Source organism: Cimex lectularius, unplaced genomic scaffold (genome assembly GCF_000648675.2).
Source record: "Cimex lectularius strain Harlan isolate CLEC.00 unplaced genomic scaffold, Clec_2.1 scaffold136, whole genome shotgun sequence".
In the NCBI taxonomy this organism is placed as follows: domain Eukaryota; kingdom Metazoa; phylum Arthropoda; class Insecta; order Hemiptera; family Cimicidae; genus Cimex; species Cimex lectularius.
In genome coordinates, this window is record NW_019394223.1 from 57,582 (window position 1) to 72,054 (window position 14,473).

General features: G+C 33.2%; 1 long non-coding RNA gene and 1 other non-coding gene across 2 annotated transcripts in view; one reads left to right on the forward strand and one right to left on the reverse strand.

The window, feature by feature from the left end:
• The window catches only part of LOC112128321, a 95,897-nt gene that overhangs the window by 22,335 nt on the left and 59,089 nt on the right, over nucleotides 1-14,473 (reverse strand). The gene's annotated exons all lie outside the window — the stretch shown is intronic.
• Nucleotides 12,508-12,581, forward strand: Trnat-agu. The gene has a single exon. It is a non-coding gene; the product is annotated as a tRNA-Thr (tRNA).

Sequence of the window (14,473 nt, forward strand, 5' to 3'; positions counted from 1 at the left end):
CAAGATTAACCAGTTTAGTAATAAATCGTTTGAGACGGATGGCTTAAAAGGTTTTAACCTTAGTGAATTATACTCCATTGACGATGTTTCAGATATCAAACAATGAACGTGAAAAAGGGGGGAAAAGCTTCTGACGATTCGTCGAGAAAAGGTTGCCAACCCTCAAATGATACAAAGTTAAAAAAAAGTCCGAACGGGTCAAGAAGGGGAAATCGTATTCAAAGGGAAGGATTAAAATAGCACAAAGGGGCATTTCTCGAAAATCATCATTTGTGCTTAAAAAAAGCCTGAAAGGACATTTTGTTTTCCTTTTGCAATTTAATTCAAAAGAATGATTAGAGCTTCTGAGCAAGTAGTCTAAGTATGAGCCCTCTTTTACCCTATGAAGTATAATTTACAAAACACCTCTTTTACCAGTCATTTAAATAAATTGTGGTTAATTAAATATACAATAAGACTAGATCTTATTAATGTAAAACAAATTGTACTAGCCTATCTTATACTTAATACACTATAATTTATTTCCTTGAATTAGCTGATCATTAACATTAGAAATTAAACGTTTTTGCATTGGGCTTTAATTATTGAAATTGTATTGATTATCAGGTACTTAACGAGAAAAAAAACAGTGATTTAGGTAAATTTGGAAATATTCCAATAAAGACATTCAAGGTAAAAGATCATTCATTAATAGTTAGGTCTACCAAGAACTTTAGGGACACCAAGAGCAAAAAGCCCCTAATTCACTCCTGAGGGTTCTTTAGCAAATGAAGGAAGTATCGATAGTATTTGCATATTGTCTCATAAGTGTGTTAATGGAACGTTGTTAACAACTCATGTCAATAATATCGATCAGTTAGGGTGGAAAAGTTATTAAAAATCTATATTCCGCCCAAGCCAGAATCCTTGCTCGGACTGTGAACTTGCGTTGCATAAAGAAATTAAAAATATAATTAAAAATCTAAAAGAAAACCTGGATATGATAACCTTGCAATCTCAATGTCAAAACTCTCCAGAAAAGCTATAATTTCACTATTCTAATGAATCACCAGTTTCTGCTTGCCAAGTTTCCTTCTTCTTGGAAAATTACTAGACTTGTTCCAATCCTCAAACCTAGCACAGACCATACTATGCTATGACTGCAAACTATCGCCCTATATCGGTCCTTAGTACGTTACCACAAGTTGCAGAAAAATAATTTTGAGTAGGATAGGAAAGTTCTTAAATGGTGGCCTTATCAATACGGGTTTGGACCGGACCATTTTAACACTATGGCCAGGGTTGCAGATAAGATACTACTTGATTTCATTAGGAACAACGATATGAATACGGAAGAACCATTTTCTTATTGACATAAAGAAGGTATATAAAGATCGATCTGCACAGAGGGCGAATTTATAAACTAACATCATACACGTTCCCAAAATATTTAATTCATTTAACAAGCAAGCAATAAAAAGTTTTTTCCAAATATATGAACATAAATAATTCCTAAGGGATATGGGGCTGTATAGTACTTAATATTTATTTAAACGACTTGTCAAAACTCGAGACAAATCCTGATCTGGCTTTATTTGTCGATGATAAGGCATAAGGGTATTTTATAGAGTTGACGCAAGAAATAATGAGTTAATACAAGCTCTCAAAATTATTGTACTTTTTAAAATGGCGGTTCATACCTTATAACAAGTGAACCCGGAGCCAGCCATTGACAAACATTGCAGCTTATGGATATGGAAATAAAATCTATCTATCGAATGGGACATTAAAATAGTCGATTTTTGTCTTTTGGAAATGGGGTGAAGTGGGCTTAAATCGGAAAGAAACTGGGATCAAAGAATGAAATTTGATCGAATTATTTTCATAACTACTTTTCTTTAAATTAAAAAAAAAATTAAAAGTTATTTTGAATTGATAAGATATATTTTTCTTCTAAAACTCTCCGCATAGCGAGATATTTATTCTCTACAAATTTATTGCATGCTAATAATACTAATAAGTATATTTCTTACGTATTCAACATGATAGTAATAACAATAACAATGAAAAATTGTTTAACATGTATAACAATTAAATTACAGATCAATTTAATGAAATTTTTAAAATATTTAACAAGGAGGAGAAACTAAGACAATTGGCTCTATTAACCAACTTCCGGCAGGTATCGTTTGTGACCTTTCATATTTTCCCTTTAAGTAAGTCATTATTCAGGTGAAGGATAAAACTGTGTCACCACTTTTTTCGCTAACGGGAAGATGAAAAAAATCCTATCTAGGATAGGACTGGACTGCAAGGCTCAGTTACCATAAGGAACTGTTTAATGACTCTACTTACTAACCAGTCTGCAATGAGTTCCTTCCAATCATAATGGGACACCGCAGACAACGCTACTGATAAATGATGCGTTACTAATCAGTACCATGCAACTCTGCTGCCGAGTCACTGTGACTGATGTTTCTCATATTTGGGTGACTTTCAAGTAGGTGAAGTTTTGTACAACTTTACGCTTACGGGAAACACGAAGAAAGACGGCACTAAAAAGGCACGACATGAAGTTCGACATTTTTTCGTATTCTTTCTCTTCTGTAGCGATGATAATTCAGTAATATGACAGATCGATTGCTTCAATCATCACTGTCAACGAACAAAGACAGGGATGAGGTTCATTCCATGATTTCACTGATTCAAACTACTGATTTCGTTAATGGATAATGTTAGTTATTGTTGAGTTAGTAACTGATTACTGATTCCAGTCACAAACCAGTGAGTTTTAACGTTGGGATAAGATATATAATATAAAGAAAAGAAAATTTAAGCCATCATACAAACAGATATGAACAAGTTTGGAAGGTGCCAAACATCCTGGGTCCTCACAGTCTATTTTGCCATCTTCATTGGTTTTTGTGAGATGTGCTTTCATAAGTTTTTTTGTGTTTCTTTATGTTTAAGTTTTCAGTACGCCCATTATTCGTCCCTTTTGTACTGCATGAAGCCATTTTAAACTTGTTAGTACTGTGGAGGGTTCATTTTGGTCGTGCGTGAGGTAGAGTTGGATTTTCCCCATTGTTCCTAAATGATCTACGTTCCTTCTATCTGTGTTTTTACTTTTTTCTTCCTGCCGGTCTAATGTATTGTATATCCTGCAATTTTGTACTGTTTCGTGTTTTTTCTATTTTTTTAAATTTGTATTTAGTTACTTCAGAAATAGAACAATACAATACACCATTTTATATGTAATAGTTCTTTTAAACATGAAGTAATCCATATAAAACAAAAATCGCCATGTTTAAAAGTTGTTATATGGGCAAAACCTTCATAAACAATATGAATTCTTTGAAGTCGTGGGACTTTATTTACCCATATCAAAAAACGTGTTTTAAAAAAAGCTAGTCTGTGGATGGACAATAGGTGTCACCAAAATCTATTAATTAATAAATAATTGTGTATTATGGTTGTCTTATGAATACATTTTTTCTCTTGATTGTGCATTGATGCATAATTGATCTGCAAAATTGTAAATGACTTCTTTGTAAAACAAAACACACAAAGTATTTACACATTCAAATGGAAAGTGTTAATTTTGTTGCGAACAAAATCTGTAATTGAAATAATTTTTCAATCTCGGATATGACCTGTTGCAACCGGTTGAATAATGTATTCCAATGACTCTTGATGATAGATGTCGAAAGAAACTTTCTTTTTCCCCTTAGCCTAATCTCACTCCAAATCCTGAGTCAACAGGCGTAATATTTTAATCGAAAAGCCTTCAGGCACTGGCAGATGTTAAAAGGCGCTCACCCCACCAGAAAATTTGCTCCCATGAATATTACATTTTTGTCCCTGGAGAGAGATTTGTGTAAATTGTTAAAAGGTCTGTCATACCTTTCGTAAACCCATTTTTTATTTATTAGACGGCCATCGATTAGTGGCTTCAGTTCCAGGCAGATCTTTTATTTTAAAGAAACGTTTTATTTTACGTTTTTATAGATCGCGAAGATTAATATTTTATTGAATTTGTTTAGTGTTTAGCGTTTAGCGAAAATATACCTTGCGGTATCATCATAGGTGAGAATATGCTGGGATGTATAGGAAAATCAGCATTACGCAGAGGGTGCGGTTACTCTTGTAACGCAATTTGCCTGTATATTCTACATTTAAAATGAAACCAAAAAGTCCTAACTATGGTCCGAATCTTAACAGTTTCTGAGTTATTGCCCTTTTTCCGCTTTTTTCTGATTTCAGTACCTTACTTCAAACAAACAATGATAACTCCAAAACAGAAAGGTTTGGGACAAATCCGTTGATACCATTTAAAACTACGTTAAATTTCCTATGAGATGTAGATAATATTAAACTAGTAAACGTTGGTTAAATAAACGTTTTTGTAGCCAGAACATTGAAAAAAAAAATTTTTTTCAATCTCAAATCAAAAATTTACTATGGTTATTCTAAACTACTATTTCCAGACCTAGAGACCAGCACATTTCAGAAAACGTACTCCATTTAATATTCTATTTAGTGATGCAATTGCTTTTTTAATTACCTTTTTTTAAAATTAAGACATTGTTGGTAGAAAGGCAAAAACCGTGGCCGACGGATTTGTACGGTGGAAATTTAAAAAAAAATTGAATGAATATATTAAAAATTTTAATTTAGGCAATTAATTAAGGTTTTTAGTTGAGATGAAAAAAAGTTAATGGCACGAGAGGGATTCGAACCCACGACCTTCGGCTAGATACGTCGCTGCTCTACCACCTTTGCTATCGTGACCTCGATCCCCTAGGTCCTAGGACATCAACTCCCCATCTCTAGAAAAATGGCAAAAGGAGGGAAAACTCATAAGGTGGGGTTGAGATATAAAGATATTACATTACATTTTCTGAAATTCGCTGGTCTGTAGGTCTGGAAATAGTAGTTTTGAGATTCGGGCCATAGTTAATTAATATTTTAGTTCCATTTTGAATGTAGAATCTAATGGCAACGTTTGTAACACGAGTAGCCGAACACCTTGTATATAGTGTACAGGATAGGACCAAAAATGCTGCCTTGTGGGACGCCGGCTTGTATTGTTTAGGGATGGTTGTATGGTTAAGATGGTCATTGGGTGTATTGATCAGTCAGTTAAATAAGATTTCAAGGTAAGATAAATGAAAATTGGTAGAGTGTTTTAAGTTAGAAAAAATGTCTGAAGTTAACAATACAAAAATTTTGAATATTCAAACATGTTTAAATAAATGAATTGAAATAAACCCGATAATTCAAGGAAAAAGTATTGAGATTATCTTTATTAAACAAAAATTTAAATGCAATATTTTTCTTTCGTTAACAGCTTAGTGGTAGTGGTCGATACTGACCAGAAAAAGACTTTAATGGGTTTTTTAAATTAATCAGTTTCAAACAACGGAGTACTGCCTATTGTATTCGATTGTTAGTTAGAGTCTATAGGTCGGTTTCTACTTCCCTGGAGGACTCACTTGTTCGGCACTGACGGGAAAAAAATCCTTGCTCTCTATTTGTTACCTCTTCCGTTGATTGGAACATTTTCCCTGAAGGACTAGGGCTATTGGCAGGATGAGATGGTTTGTTTTAAGGACAACAAAATTGAAGTGTGTTTGTTCTGGCATCAGTCTCGCTATTACTGACCCGTTTGTGCCTCGTTGTCAAATGGGCGGCACTCCGTTCATTTTCCTCATTGTCTTGGATTTAAAGGTTTTTGCAACATCAACAGTTCGATCCAATTTCCTTCAGGAGAAAGCTATTTTTTAAATTAAATTAAATCGATTAAACAAGGAAAATACCAAACAGTACGATCGGTCATTGAAGGACAGTTTGTTCTGTACAAACAAATTTATTTCTCTCAAAACGACTGCTAAACTAATTGATATAATTTCTATTTAAACAAGCAAATATCAAGAGTATGTAATACATATCTGAATAAAAAAAACACAAATATAATGCAACTCTTGCCAAATATAACAGAATTTCGACATTTGTACTTATAAAACCAAAATTCTATTGTGATTTATTCTAAAGATCTGCCAGGTGATTATTACAGATTCATCATTTTTTCGCGTCTAATTATCTTACAAAACTTTAAAATGCACTAACTATGCAAGAAAGACAAAAAGGTCGATTATTAAAACAAACGACTACAGATGCTTGCTGGCATTAACCACCCAGTTAGACACAAAAGGGCACTAGGCAAAATCGGAAGAAAATGTAAAAAATACATACGACGTATGAATCAAGGGACAAACAAATAAATAGAAAGAACTTTCAGCAATAATGTCAAAAAATCCAACTACACAACTCACCTCACAACTTTCAATAATACAACTTATTAAATGCTTCCTCTATGACGTATGCTCTATGACTTACAAAAAGAATGAAATGAATATGTACTTGAATGTAGCCAACATAACACGAATACACATGACTAACCCACCAGGCAAAAGCTGTATATGTACTATGACTAATAAACAGGGAAAAATGGTCAACATTCAGAGAAAAAACATCAAGAGAAAGAAAAACGAAGATAATGGGGGTTCGAGTCAACATATTGTAAAAATTAGAGTTGTAGGTACTCATACGTAGGCGTAAAAATTGTATTTGTACTGTGACTAATAAACAGCAAACGTACGTAGAAATTACATCAAGGGATAATAAAAACGATGCTGATGAAGGATCTTGTCATCACATTGTAAACATTAGGGCAGTAGCCAGGATTTAGACATACTTTATGTCATCATATGTGTATTGATCTTTATATAATTTTTCATCATTATCATCTTTATGCTGTGAATCGATCATTCATTTATCATAAGTGTATTAAGATATAACAAAAGTTAAAGAGATAATGCACAGCAAACCCTCTGCTAGACACCTACAAATTTCTCTTTAGTGAACAAAAAGAACAACAAATGGATATAATTCGAAACCTAAATTTTTTTTAAATATTTACAATGTATTACGACTATTCTCAAATTGGGTACCAAGTAACAATGAGTGTATAAAACAACTAAATCAAAAAGAGTGGAGAAACTACTTACAGGCAGACTCCTAAAACCTAGAAATGTACAAATATAACACAAAAACTCTCTCACTTCATTTTCTAAAGGCTGCATACTTGTACTTAAAAAACTAGAAATACAACTAATACGAGGACACATAACAACTAAACTGGATATGTACAGCGTGGAAAAGTTAAATTTAGGAGGAAACACATCAATATATAGCAACAAGTTGAAAGTCAAATTGGTTCAGCATAAAATTATACGAGTATACAAAACAAATAAATTTATAAAAAACTGTACAAATACAACGACGAATAAACAGAGCGAAATATGTCAAAATTGGGAGGACCAACACCAAGAGATAAGTATGAAAAGCGAATATTATACAACAGACCCTTTACAATTCTGCAGGTTGTAAGATGAATTCATAAATACCAAAATCTTTAAACAAAAACGTTAGAGCTTAGAATATAGAGTTAAAATAAAGCATCTAAGTCTATACTGTCAAAAAAACAATGTACATTATCTATCGTAGAATATAATCCACAGAGGGATTCACTACTCGCACGACAAAGTTCGTCAGGTGTTTCTACACTTCAAATGCAACAAAAAAATTCGTATGAACCATGGTTCCATTTTTAACTATTTCGCAATACTCAACTTTTTCCAACTATCTTCAGTTTTTGTCATCAGTCTATGACTCCTGAATTATTAATTTTTGGAGGAATCTAAAGAAGAGCGTTAAATATCCTTTAAGAACACCCTTCTAGAACTTTCAATTTAATTGTTAGTAAAACAACGAACACCATATCTTTCAAAAACTGCTAAATTTAAAATTTGTAAAAAAAAGTAAATTTGCAATTTGTCGAAAAAATTTAAGGAAGAGCTTGGCGAATTTCTTCATAACTACTTCTTCATTTAATACACTTTCTAGCGGTACACCCTGTTCTTTTATTATAACCAACCACAAGGCAGATGTTTTGTGCTAAATGGGAAAAAAGTGAAAAAATCCTCGGAACCTACAAAATTATTAGCAGAGAACATAATATTTTTTCCAAATGTGATCTAGACGGAATTCAAATTGTTATTATATTAAGATCACATGGAAGATGATAAAGACTACAAAATTATTTTAAAGGAATTAGATAAATTGTAGATTAAATCTGTTGATGTTTTGAGTTTTTAAGGAAGTAGTTATAAAAAAAGGGAGCAGTTAAAAATGATATCAAAATGTTGTATAAAAAGATGAAAATTTAGATGGACTTAAAAACCTTGAAATATAACTAACATAAAGACACATCTCCACTCGTGTCTTCCACTATGGCTTCCGAAGGAGTAAAATTACTCAAACTCGCCAAAATATATTTAGGATAAATAACTAGTCAACGAGGGGGAAAATGTATGGTCGGAAATGACCAAACTACAGTACTTAATTGTTTAAATATTTACTAATTCTACTAAATGTAATCCGACGGCACGACTAAATCGGGTCGTGTTTTCCCAGTCCAAGAGCAAACATTGACCATGTCAATAATGAAATAAAAAGAATTGCCACACCGTTACTCTCCAATAATTCACTTCATAGGTCTTGATAGGTCTCTTTAGATACTATTATTTGATAGAATTGGTCGTTTCTTTCTAAGTATGGTTGTTAATATCGATTTATTTCTAACCAACATTTATTCCTACACCATAAATGATTACATTTTTATAATAGAAGAGATTTACAATAGCTGGTTTAGTATATCCCTTCATTTATTCTTCCTTTAGACTTTATTTTGTCTTTGGGGATAGATATCAATACACCACGTCTCTTAATCGCGTGCTTATTCACAGATTAACTTTTCTAGAAAGATGCCTAATTTGGCACCACTGACCAGTGTTGCCACAATGGTCGCCACACCACCTCCCTACCCCCACCGAAAAAACAACTATATATGCATAGTTCCATATATAAAAATGGGAAAAATACAAGAGTACTTAAAAAAATTAATACGGCAAAACAATTAACAAATATGGAAATTCTAACAACCTGAATAGAGTTCTTATGGCTGTCTTTGCTGCATCCTCCTCCCTCACCGGAATCTGTACGCCCTTATAAGATCAGTAGTTGAGAAGACAGTTCTATTGGCCAGAAAATATGTGCAATCTTGGTTTAATGGAATGGAATAGCGGTCAGGTACTCTCCATACGAGCCAATCCCCTTTTTTTACCTACTAAATGCAAGGGACTCGCCCAAGGACTACGCGAAGGGCCGGGCAAAGACCATGCTGTACGGCCACGAGCTTAGCTGGAGCTAAACGACTCGGACTAGAAGCAATAGTAATAGTCGGACTGGTCTTTACAATATAATACTTTATATTATGATTCACTGTCTTAGGCGCTATGAATGGAATTCCATTAAAAGCTTCCTGAAAGATGAATGTATCATAAAAATTGATGGCGCTGTCGTATTCTTTTGGGGCAAGTGGGAAGAAGGTCGTCTGGGATCGAGCGTGTTCTGAAACGAACTTGCGAATGTAACATTCATCTACTGGAAAGCAGAGGTGCTCGCCTCTCACCTTGAAAAACAAAACGTCCGATAAGGCCATACGCTAGGTTGGGACGATAATGATCCTTATGACCTTTTCAGTTTTCAGGACTATAAGCAACCCAGGGATTATGCCATCCCATTCCCAGAAGCGTTTGAAGCAAAGTAGATCCATCGAATTAGACAGAAGATTAAAGTGCTTGAATACAACTACGCCTATCATTGGTTGAGTGATAGTGGTGAGCAAAAACGGCGACTGGATACTTCGACGAAGGCTCAAGTTGAGATTAATTAACTTGGTACCAAAAGTACATAGAAGACTACGCACATAAAGATCGTGGGGTTTATCGTCACTTTACGCTGGTCATACTGAAAATTCGTGCCAGTGACGATTAAGTAATTGGCAGCAGTAGTTCTATCAATGAAGAATAAACGGTACCTTCTATCTCGGCTGCAATCTTCCAGACAAGATTTTAGTTTTTTGTTCAGTGGAAAATGCGCAGGATGGGGTCGACGCTTTGAAGCCTTGCAGCCGAAAGTTGTGTGAAACCAACAAAAAAATTTTATCAACTTGAATTTTTAGTACAGTTATCCTGATTCGTGTTAATTTACAATAGCAGTATAGTGGAAATTGGTTCTCGCTGGTCTGCTTATCTTAGCCGCAAGAGGAATGACAATATGTCGTATGACCGAATTCGATCTAACGGCTGTCAACAGACCGAAATCACAACGCATCTATTCAGCATGAATAAATTTCTATATTGTAAAATTTGGATCGATTATTGTTTTTGCGGATTAACGGAACTCTTAGATTTTGTTCCATATTGCATACACGTTTTATGAACAGTGCTGGAAGCTGAACGGTGTTGAGTTGAAGTAGAATGAATTGAATTAATCAACACCAGAGTAAATGCGGCAACTGGAATAGAGAAAAAAACCAAGAGTGCAAAGAAGAAGAGACAAACCGGTAGAGAAAGGGACTGAAAAGTCTTGAAAAAAGAACACTTTAAATAATTAGTTACCTCCCAGAACAAAATCACCTTATTAATACAAGCAACCAACTTCAAAATTAATGTAAATAATACTCTCAATCGTATTCTCTTAGTATAAATGCTAATTAATCCGTGACACTACAACAATTCCAGAATTTTTTACGAGAATTCATCTAAATCATGTCTAAAACAACCTAGGCGTAACGCCTAAAAGAGTTCATTCGGGGTTATTTGTATTTATGAGACGTGGCTTAGAATTAATAGTTAATTATTTTCTCATTAATAAAAATTAACGTTTTCCATCTTTTTCAAAATAAATACTGCTCTTAAGCATTGTTTATAATCGACTAACTTAAAATACTACATAGTCTAAAATTTTCGCTTAATTATTTCAGCAGTTAAATGTAAGATGTAGATAGGTAAACAGAAATTAAATAACAAAACAATTGTTTATCAATTATTTTTTAACAAAAATTAGTAAATTTAATTTATTAAATTTTTTTAAATACAATCTGCATTATGTGCAGAATGTAATTTGATAACATTTAGCCAACATTCTCTATTTGAAAACTGTATTTTTGAATTTTGTTTGTACATTGTATGGTCGTTTTTGGTTTATTTATGCAATAAACTGTTTTATTATTATTTTTTTTTTAGAAATATAAAGAGAAAAACCTTGAATTGAGGTACGAATTTCTTTATGAACAAATTTTTTAAGCATTGTAGAGGGAAAATTATATATAAGTATATAAGTACAGATATTTCTCGATAATACTCAGCAGGTCACTTTGGTAAATAAACAATGCTCTGAAATTGATACATTCAGTAAAACGAAATATTTTCCGTAAAAGGGGGAGGGGGGAGAGGAGAGAGAGAGAGAGAGAGAGAGAGAGAGAGAGAGAGAGAGAGAGAGAGAGAGAGAGAGAGAGAGAGAGAGAGGAAGAGTAAAAATGAGAGAGATTTCCTTACAGCTCAATATTGTATCTTCGAATTTTCTCTAGTTTGTTATGTTCGGCGGTATGTCGTCAATGTGTTTCAAGTACTGGTCGCTTAGTAAAATGTTTTAGACAAGGACGCTGGCCTCATTGAAATAAAAACTTGGATTTTTAATATTTTGTGTTTTCACTTAAGTCTTGGAGAAACAAAAGACAATATCGATGTATCATGACAGTTTTTTATTGCCAACAATCGTAATAGCATGTACTTGATACATAAGGCAAAATACTTCCAACTCTCCTGTAAAATTATCTTATGTTGAGATGTGTCACTTCTTTTGCGGACCTACTGGAAATATTAGATATGAATAACTACCAATAAACAAGAAAGTATAGATACAAATTTTTTTTAAAAAATTATAAAAAGTTACTATTTAGAGAAAAAATATTTTCTGTGGAATTTTTCTAAAAGGACTCTCCTGATCTTAGTTAATGGAGGTCCATTTTGCTACTTTATGTTCGCTTCTTGTTATACTGAATCCCCCTCGTCATTAATCTGATCTTAATCATTAATTCTTAATCATTAATCATGTTTTGACAGCAGATCACAAACAGAAACGCGGTCTCTTAAATTTCTGTCGCTTGATGGGCAGCACACTTCGACTGTTTTTTCTCATCGTGTACCGGTGAGACTTTTGTTTACTGACGGATCAAAAATTGATGAATGCCACAAAGAAAAGGGCCAAATAAAATGCATAATTAATGAGTAAAACGCTTGTTTTACGTCAATTAATTGAGTCCTTAAACGGTCAAAATGTACAGAGTGAGGGCTTTCATTTACCGATCGGACGGATGATTCGTTTGGGAACCTTGATTTTTAATAAACTTATAGATATTTTATCTGATAGGAAATGCAATTGAGTGATTCAATTGGCAAAGACTAATGTACAAAAAATCATTCCGGTCAAGATTAATAAAATCGTTCTAATTGACGTATGAAAGTTGAAGTCATCGATTACAGTGTTGCCGTGGCAACTGGCGCCGTGGCTTAGTTGGTTAAAGCGCCTGTCTAGTAAACAGGAGATCGTGAGTTCGAATCTCGCCGGTGCCTATTTTTTTTTTTTAATCTACGAAGCAAAATATTTCAACAAATTATGTAGTTTAACAGTTTTTTATTAGAAGCGTGTATATTTAGTGACCGTTAATTAATGATTATTTATATGTCAATTAAATCAGACCTTACCCCATGTCTCATCAAACAGACCAAAAAATCCTTCAAGGAACACTTAAACCAAAAGAAATTGACATGTACACCCACACATCATTCCAAATCCCGAAACTATACGGATCTGTCAAAACTAATAAACCTCAATATTAAGACCAATAATTTCATTTGTAAATTCCCCTACATACAACATAACAAAATACCTAAGTAATATACTCAACAACACACAGATATGACGTAAAAGACTCATTCATAACATGATTAATAAAATTCACAACCACTCACACTACTCTCTCATATCCGACATTTCATCATTATTCACCATCATTCCAATAGATAAAACACTGAACATTTTTAAAAATAAATAGCCATGGTTCGACGATGCTGTATTAACGGATAGTTTACATCTCACAATCGTTTTTACAAACAACTATTGAAATAGCCATGGGCAGCATAGGCCCGATACTTGCAGACATAATTATGACACATCTATTAAACACAGTTAAACCATAACTTCCTTTTACAATACCCTTCCTCACTAAATATGCAGATGATATATTGATAGCAGATCCCACAGATCAAATTCAAACAATATTGGATACATTTAACAGCTTTCACCCACGCCTATAAATGTACATGAAATCGAAAACAACAAAAAATGACCATTTTTAGATATACTCGAAATAAAACAACCAGATGGCACATTAATCATAGAACAAAAATATCAAAAACCAAGAAACACCAGATCACTAACTCAACTTTACATGACACCATCCCCCTTCATACAATCATAAACCGGCTAAAGGCTACATCATAGAATTATTACTGTGATTAATTATTATCACCACAATAACAAAGATATACAAACAAATCCTTCATACCAATCACCACACACACATAATCACAGAATTATCAACAACCACAAATCAACACTAACTACTATCACTAATAAAACTACATAAATTCTATCAAACACAGACTAACCAACATACCTATCCATTCCATTCGTTCACAGCCTGTCACATAGATTAAACAAATTTCTCTCTTCTAATAACTTTAAAATAGCCTTCAAACTTCATGATACTCACGTTTGGTAATTAACAAAATGAATAAAATTCACATCCCCTCACACTACTCTCTCATATCCGAGACATTTCATCATTATTCGCCAACATTCCAATAGGTACAACCCTGAACATTATTTAAAATAAATGGCCTAACATAACACCACACACAAGTCTATGAAAAAAACACTCATAGACCACGCTCACCTTTTTTAATCTCGTTATTTATTATTAGAAAAGGCAGAGATAATTTTCAAATGGTAAAACATTTCCCGTTCTTTAAATAAATACTTTTATACAATGCAAAGTTAGGGAAAAAAATTACTTTTTGTCAGAAATATTTTTTTGTACATTTTTAACAAACACTCAATTTTGTTATGTTTACCAATCTGATATTTATTAGTTCTATGAAATTATATTGTGTTGATTTTAAACAATTCAATAACAATTTCATTTTAATTGGCTTATTAATTAACGGACTATAGTATTAATATTTACAAAACCGACTGGCTCTAATTCTCGTCATGGGGGATAATCTGTATCAAATTTGTGGTAGAGTTAATGTACGTCTCTAATACAGTTGACTAAGAAAATAAGTAAAATGGGTGGGCTTTTTTGTTCCTGTGGGAAACTGTTTTGAGAGCATCTCCAACCCTGAATTGTGAAGAACGCTGACACCTTTTTTTTCAAATGCAAACACTTTCAGAAATTGCC